Raw genomic sequence first — 8,023 nt, 5'->3', positions numbered from 1 at the left:
TTGAACCAAGAGGTGTATTGATCTTACTTCCAAAAGCTTTTTAAATTAAGCGTGGTGCTTAGGTTTAAATGCCTTCCTAAATGAAATTAGACATGGTGTCTAGTGATTTTTGAGCTAATAGTATGTCTTAGTAGATACTACATATTTTGTTGGACTTAACCCTATGCAGGAAACTTTTAATTCAATATTGGTAAGTCATGAGATGAATTCAAATCGGAGATAAAGCAAGACACAACTCATTCATTATAGATGTAAGAACTACATACCTCATTCAACATGGATGAAAGAACTATAAGTACCAAAGTTCATTCACTTTGTCTTTTGCTGCAAGTTACCTTTGCCTTGATCCATGCTTGTATAAAACATGATCTCTATACTAAAGTAATTCCAAAACCATGTTTTCATTAGCATAGAGGGAAATTACAAATTCTGGACAAACAACCTATGTTTCAAAATTGTATATTCCTTCGGGTATGTGTTGTCCACTAATCCTTTGTAGGCATAAAACAATGAGTGAGGTAAAAAGTCTAACAAGGTGTCAAAAGATCAAAGAGCAGAAAGATGGCATGACAAAAGGATGAGAAAGAAAAGGTGTGATCTAGGAAACAAGAATCTCATGAATAGCTCAAGATGCGAGACTAGCCGAGCAAGGAAAACTTCAAGCAAAAGGGAAGAACCATCACGAGTCATCTACCCTTTATCATATGGTGTCTTCATGCTCTAATGACAAAGGTAACATCCTAAGGTAAATGGTCATTATTTAAAAAGATTTTCCTTGATTCTGGTAGGCACATAAATAAGAAACAAAATATGTTTGAGTTACAATTTACCTGATCAAGCCTGATTAGCTCAACATGTCCTATTCTTTAAGCTTGTCCCTAGCACCACTTTCTTGATCCCATAGTCTTAACCAAATAAGCTAAATAGTGCACATCCTAATTCTAGAAGATGATAGTCATAATCATGTAAAGATTGATACATTATGTAGAGATAGACAATCCTTCCAAGGGTTAAGAAACTAAAAGCTCTAGTTTGGTTTTGGTGAATTGATTGAAACCCTAAATGCTAACCTAGTTTATCAAAGTGATCATGAGATAGGTAGCACATTCCAAGTAATAGAGCAAGTGGTGAAGATCATGATGATGGTGTGACCATGGTGATGATCAAGTGCTCGGCTTGGAAAAGAAGAAAGAGAAAAACAAAAAGCTCAAGGCAAAGGTGAAACTTGATAGGAGCTTTTTTGGTTTAGTGATCGAGACACTTAGCGACTGTAATCACATTTAGGATCGATAGCCATACTATTAAGAGGGGTGAAACTTATATCGAAATGCGATTATCAAAGTACCACTAGATGCTCTAACTCATTGCATATGCATTTAGATTCTAGTGAGTGATAACACCCTTGAAAATGTTTGTGAAAATATGCTAACACACGTGCACAAGGTGATACACTTGGTGGTTGACATATTTAAGCAAGGGTGGTGAAGTTTGGGAAGTCAAGAAGGTCACAGTGCTGACCTGAACATAGGACCGGACACTAGACCTACGCGTTTGGTCAGTAGTGGAGCAGTGGCATGATCTTGGCCTAGTTGACCAGATGTTGGCATGAGGAAGTGATCGGACGCGTAGCCTCTGGGTTCGGTCAATGATGACCTATGGTGACATGGTGGCAAAACTATTGGCGCGCAGCGGCAGTGAGGACCGGACTTGACCCTAAGTCCATTCATGCTTCCTCGGACGCGTCCGATCAAGAAAGTGCAGCTCTAGATGCTCTCTGGTAGTGACCAAACTCCACAATGATGGAGTGTCTAGTCATTCCATCGGCGCATCAAGTCATTAGGTTGGCGCCTTGGGCGAGGGCGTGAGCGGATGCTGGGTGGCCACATCTGATCTTAGCATGGTGTGTCCGATCGTTTATTAATTTGAGCGCGTGATCGAGTTGACCATTGGGATCGGATGGCGCACCTTTGAAGCTATGACACATGGCAATGATCCCATGACCGGACGTAGGGGGCCGAGCATCCGGTCGATCAGACCGACACGTCTGATCACCACGCAGTGAGCTACCCATGGTGCCCAACAACTCAATTTCGTGGGGACGCCTATATAAGGTGTTTGGCCGGCTCTAGCTCTCTCTCTTGGCCATTTGCATTGACATAGCAACCTTGTGAGCTTAGCCAAAGCCCTTCCACTCATCTCCATCATTGATTTACCATCTTTGTGAGATTAGGAGTGAATCCAAGTGCATTGCTTGAGTGATTGTATCTAGAGGCACTTGGTGTTAGTGTTTCACTATGGGATTCACTTGTTACTCTTGGTGGTTGCCACCACCTAGATATCTTAGAGCAGCTAGGATCGTCGAGCGGAGAAAGGTGCTTGTCTCTGACTTCGATTGTGGTGATTGTGAGGGGTTCTTGACCTTTTCCCGGTGGAGAGCCAAAAGGTACTCTAGTGGATTGCTCATGGCTTGTGTAATCCTCATCTTGTGTTGGTTGTGCGACACCTATTTACTAGTTTAGCGTGTGATGCCAATTAGCACGTGAACCTCCAAGTGAGTGAATCACCACAATAGGGACTAGCTTGCCGGCAAGCAAGTGAACCTCGGAGGAAAAATTATTGTGTCTTGATTGTCTCCTCAATATTCATTTGTATTCATTGATTGATAACTTGCCATGGTAGTATACCTCTCTACCACTCTCTTATATTACATTGTGACTTTACTTGTGTAGAGCTTGTGGTAATTGAAACTAGTTAGTGTAGCTCTTAGTTGTAGATCTATTGCTAGATTGCTCACCTAGGTATAAATTAGTGACTTAGCCTTGTTGTGATATACTAGAGATCATAGATTTTAGAATTGGGTAGGTGGCTTGCAACACAAGTGTAGTGCTAGCACAAAATTCGCTTCAGCCATCTTATTTACTAATCACTTGCCTTAGTGTTGTTGTAGAATTTTTTAATAGGCTATTCACCCCCCTCTAGCCATTAGGACCTTTCAAGTGGTATTAGAGCCGTGGTCACCGTGATTTGAGGCTTAACAACCTTCGGTATCAAAATGGCTCAAATCAACAACACTAAGAAGCCTATTCCCTATTTGATGGCAAAAATTATCCTTATTGGAAGTCAAAGATGACCACTCATTTCAAGTCAATCAATAGAAGAGTATGGAAGGTGGTGCAGACCACAATTGAGATAGCCTGATCCTAGAGAATCCCACCACGGACTAAAGAAGTGCTTCTCCAAAACAATAACATTACTCTTAGTGCTATTCATGATGCTATTGATGAGATAACATTTGAATAAATCAAGAACATCGAGATGGCTCATGAAGCTTGGAAGAAGTTGGAAGAATCATTTGAGGGCACCAAGGCAATAAAGGGTGCAAAGGCATACATTCTCAAGAAGATATTTGCTAGCTTCAAGATGAAGGAAGATGAGAGTGTGCCAGACAATGTTTCATTGGATGGAAGTGCTTATCAATGATCTCAAAGCACTTGGTGAGAAGGTGGAAGACAAGGACATTCTCCCATAAGTTCTTGAGATGCTTACCCATAAGATTTGGCATGTTGGTCACCTTGCTAGTGAGGACCCAGTTTGGATACAAGGACACCAAACCAAATCTTGGAAGATATCATGATCGATGATGCTTATAGAGATGTTGATGAGAAGAAAGAAAAGATTAAAGAGAAGAAGGATGAGAAGAAGAAGAGTGTGGCATTCAAAGCTGGTTCATCATCTAAGAGCAAGGCCAAGTAAGATACATCAAGTGAAGATGATGGCTCATGGGATGATGATGATGATGATGATGAGAAGATGACCTTCAAAAGAAGAAGAATGGTGGTTCATATGTGGTCACTTGGAATAGTGATGCTTCCTTAAGTGATGATGATGATAGTGATGATGACAAGATCACCAAGAAGAAGGCTCTTGCAAGCATTGCTATTAATGAGAAGACTTCTCTCTTCGACACTCCATCATGCTTCATGGCTAAGGACACTAAGGTACAATCCGATGATGAGTGTGATGATGAGGAACATGAGAAAAATGAAAGTGATAGTGATGATGATAATGAACCCACTAAAGATAAATTAATTGACATGTTAGATGATGCTAAGGAACATTTTAACATTAAGAGAAGGAAATGCAAAGACTTGTGAAAGGAACTAACAGCCCTTAAGCAAGCCTTTGATGAGCTCAATGCATCTCATGAGAGGCTAGAAGAAACCCATGAGAAGCTTGGCAAGGCTCACAAGAAGCTTTGAAAAAGCTCATTCCTCTCTACTTAATGAGGAAAATGAGAAGGAGCATGTTATAACATGTGACAAAGGCTTAACTTGTGATATAATTGATGAATCATTCTATAAGCCTATCATTGTTGCTCCCACTAACCCTTTTGGACAAATGAACTTAAATGCTACATGCATGATCTTCTGATCTTATCACCCATGACATAATTGAACAAAACACACAACATCAACTTCATCATATTCAATGTGCCTAAGGTTAGAGAAGAATAAATAAAGCCTTGGTTCTGTTGGTATTTTCCCACCAACAGTGCCCATACACTTGATCTCTACCTTGTCTTCATGAGCAGGACACGCTTCAAGCAAAGTGTGGGGGAAGACATTCAATTCCCCAAATTTCTATAAGTGAATGTCCTAAATCTGTCAAACCAAAATCAAAACTCACAACCAAGACATGTTTGGTGGAAGAAGGTGACATCACCATTAGAGGCACCACCTCAAGAATTCTCATCTTCAGAGCAAACAGAGGTATTTGGTCAATGAACTTCACAAGGAGAAGCCCTGTGCGAAGGACTTAAAACACCAAACCCTCACCTAAAAGAGCTAGCTTGGGGGAGAAGCACTCCCGTGTATCTAGGTAAGTATTCTTTCCCCTTTTTGTCTTAATTTTAGTTTCTTTTCAATAGTTAAAAAATTGATAAATCAAACAAAATAAAAAGTTATCTTTATAATAAATATATATAGCTATAGTAATAATGTGTGATCTAGTAAAATTGAAAACAAAATAAAAGGTGTGTTTAATTTGTTTTTAAGAGCTAAATAAAATAAAGAGGACTCAAAATAAACTCTTAATTGGAAATGATGAATAGTTGCTCTATTGTAATTCCTTTCAAGTACCTAGCTTTCAGCCATGAATTCTCCTGAGTTTTGGATACGACTGATTTGATATAAAGATTTACTCTGAACTTGAAACTTGTGGGTAGTGAATGCTTGATCTAAGTCTAGGCAATTGATGGATATGATATGAGAAGGTCTGAGCTGCTGTTTATCTTCTTGTTCCAAGTAACACTAAAGTTCTAGAGATTTATTTTTTGAAAAACACAAAAATGCAACATGATGAGTTCCTATATGACAAAGCTTGAATTCTCACTAGAGCCATATATGTTATTTAGGCTAGAAAAACCTCCACATATATGTTGCTTGCTTTTGCATTGAGTTCTGTCAAGCTTTGTTGACCCTTATGAGAGATTTGTCATGCTCTTAAAATAAAGATCACATACACACCACATACACATACACATATACCTGCTGCTCCTACACTGGGAGTATGCAAAACATGCCTTCTATCTAGATCCACCAAAAATGTTTTACTCCTACACTAGGGGTGAACATAAAAACATGCTTGTTAGGTTTTCATTTACTAAATAAATACTCCAAGTTCTTGTTACTATCTCTCAAAAGTTTTTTTTGCAGAAAAGAGGCATGGGGCTATACAAAAGTTATTCATAAAAAAGAGTAAAAAAGAGAAAGAGATGAATAAGATAGCCCTTGTTCTCTTGCAAAATTATTTCTAAGTTTGAAAAGAGAGATAAGTTTTTAAGGAGCATAGTAGAATTAGGTTAGCCACCATATATATCCACCATTTATCCACACACATGCACATCATGATTTGATTGTATGACTCAACTCTCTTTAGATCCGTTGTTTGACTTTATAATATATGCATTGCAAGTATGCTCTCGCTTTCTCCCTACCTATGAACTCCACATAAGCCTTAGTTGTAGCAAGAGAAAAAGGCATAACATCTTTATTGTCTTGGTGAGGATCCACAAATACCACATATATTGAGAGACTTGAGAGTGTCATAAAATGGAATCTCTGAGTTTTATTTTGAAAACTTATAAAAACTCTAGAACAATGGTAGAACAAAGAACTTGAGACATAGTGCTTGACTTGATCGTTCTATCTTTCAATTGCTCAAGACCCAAGTGGAGGCTAAGAAGTCCCATGGTTAAAGGTAATATGGGTAAGTTTGAAAGTCAGATCAGTTTATTCTAATCTGAAAGAGAATTTTTGATTGAACGCATGTGTACTTTTGAGGCATGAAAATATTGTAGCAACTCCTAATCCATTGCTGAGTTTAGCTTTGCTCAGGGACTGGTAAAGGTTAAGCTTGGGAGAAATTATTGATGGTCACTAACATCAATTATAAAACCATCAACGTAACATGTATTTATACTTAATTCCATCACCAAACATAGTTATAGGGGTTTAAACTAAAAAAAATCCATGAGTTTTGGTGAATCTGTGTTTTCAGCAGGGTTTATCTAGAAAACCATCAATGGGGACCTATTCGTCAAAGGAAATTATGGAATTCCACCGCATAATAGACGTGGGAAGACTCCAGAACACTTCAAAAGGCAAATCACTGAAGTGGAGATTGATGCGCTGCCAGGTGGGGCCGGGCGACCCCTAGGCCCACATGTCAGCCTCTGTGTCGCAATGTCGGTTCCCCACCGCCTCCTAGGTTGCATCTACACTGTCCTTTAAGTCAGTTTGATCCAAGGGCTCATGTAGGATGCTCCGGCCTATATATAGCAAGCCCTACCCCCTCCGTGGAGCCATCTTGAAACCCTAATTTATATTCTCCTCATCAGGATCAGAGCCAGCTATCAAGAGAAGATTAGTCATCTATATGATCTAGTCTTATGAATAGAAACAATGAGATAGAGAGTGAGGGAAGAGTTTGGAGGAGGTGCTGGCCTATTGGTGCTCTCTCTATAGCTTGTACCTTGGTGGATCTAAGTTCTACTTGAGCTTGCCTTCGAGATATATCTGGTAATCAACTTCTAATTCAAGTAAGCATCTTGTTTATATTGTTCATCAGGATCATGACTCTTTTGAGTGCTTTATTGCTGTTCTAGAGGGAGTAGAGTATTAATCATAAGTGTAAGCGTGGTGCTTAGACTTGGGTTAATCGTGGATGCACCTTGAATTCCAGAAGGTGGTAGTTCACGTGAGTGACATAAGTTCTATATAGCATTGTACTATATAGCTTCATTGATCCTTTGTGGTCCACCTCCCATCATTAGGTGCACATAGGATGTGATTGAGAAGGAAAGCATCCTCTACTGGTGTCTTTCCCTAGGAATGTCCCCTAGTTGAATAGTAGAAGACATAAGCTTACCCAAGTTAGAACTAGAGAACTTTAGTTATCCTCTCTATGCTCCTATTTTTCCTAACCTTGTTGCTACCCTTAGTTAAGTTAGACCATAGTTAGTCTCACACATTTCCCTATGGATACGATACTTGAAATACCTCTGGGTGAAAGATTACAGTGGTATCCATGTGCTTGTAGATTTATCTATGTGCGTTAAATATACCAACAATCGGGTGGACTCGCATGGTTCTGATAACGCGACATAGACGCTAACCTCGCCAACTAGAAGTGTTAGCCTGGTCTTTGATCCGATCATCATTGTTAAAGATGGGATCAAGCAGAGTGAGCTAAGGAGAAGGGAAAAAGTTCCAATCTCTCTTAATCCATACGCCATTGTAATTGATGAGAACTGAAGAGAGGGTGGAATAGATGGAGAAGGAGAGGAACGGTGGTCTGCTTCTTCCAATCCTCACACCATGGAAAAGATAGGGCATCAGAAGGGAGCAACACACCAAGAACACCAACACCCAAGTCCACTCATAGGGTACCCCAACCCACGTGCACTAAATGGCACCAGACAGCCCTAGGGTTTTAGTGGTGTAGTTGTCACCTCTAGAACCTA

Source organism: Miscanthus floridulus, chromosome 2 (genome assembly GCF_019320115.1).
Source record: "Miscanthus floridulus cultivar M001 chromosome 2, ASM1932011v1, whole genome shotgun sequence".
Taxonomy (NCBI): domain Eukaryota; kingdom Viridiplantae; phylum Streptophyta; class Magnoliopsida; order Poales; family Poaceae; genus Miscanthus; species Miscanthus floridulus.
The sequence above is the reverse complement of the archived record's forward strand: the minus strand, read 5'-3'. Positions refer to the sequence as shown.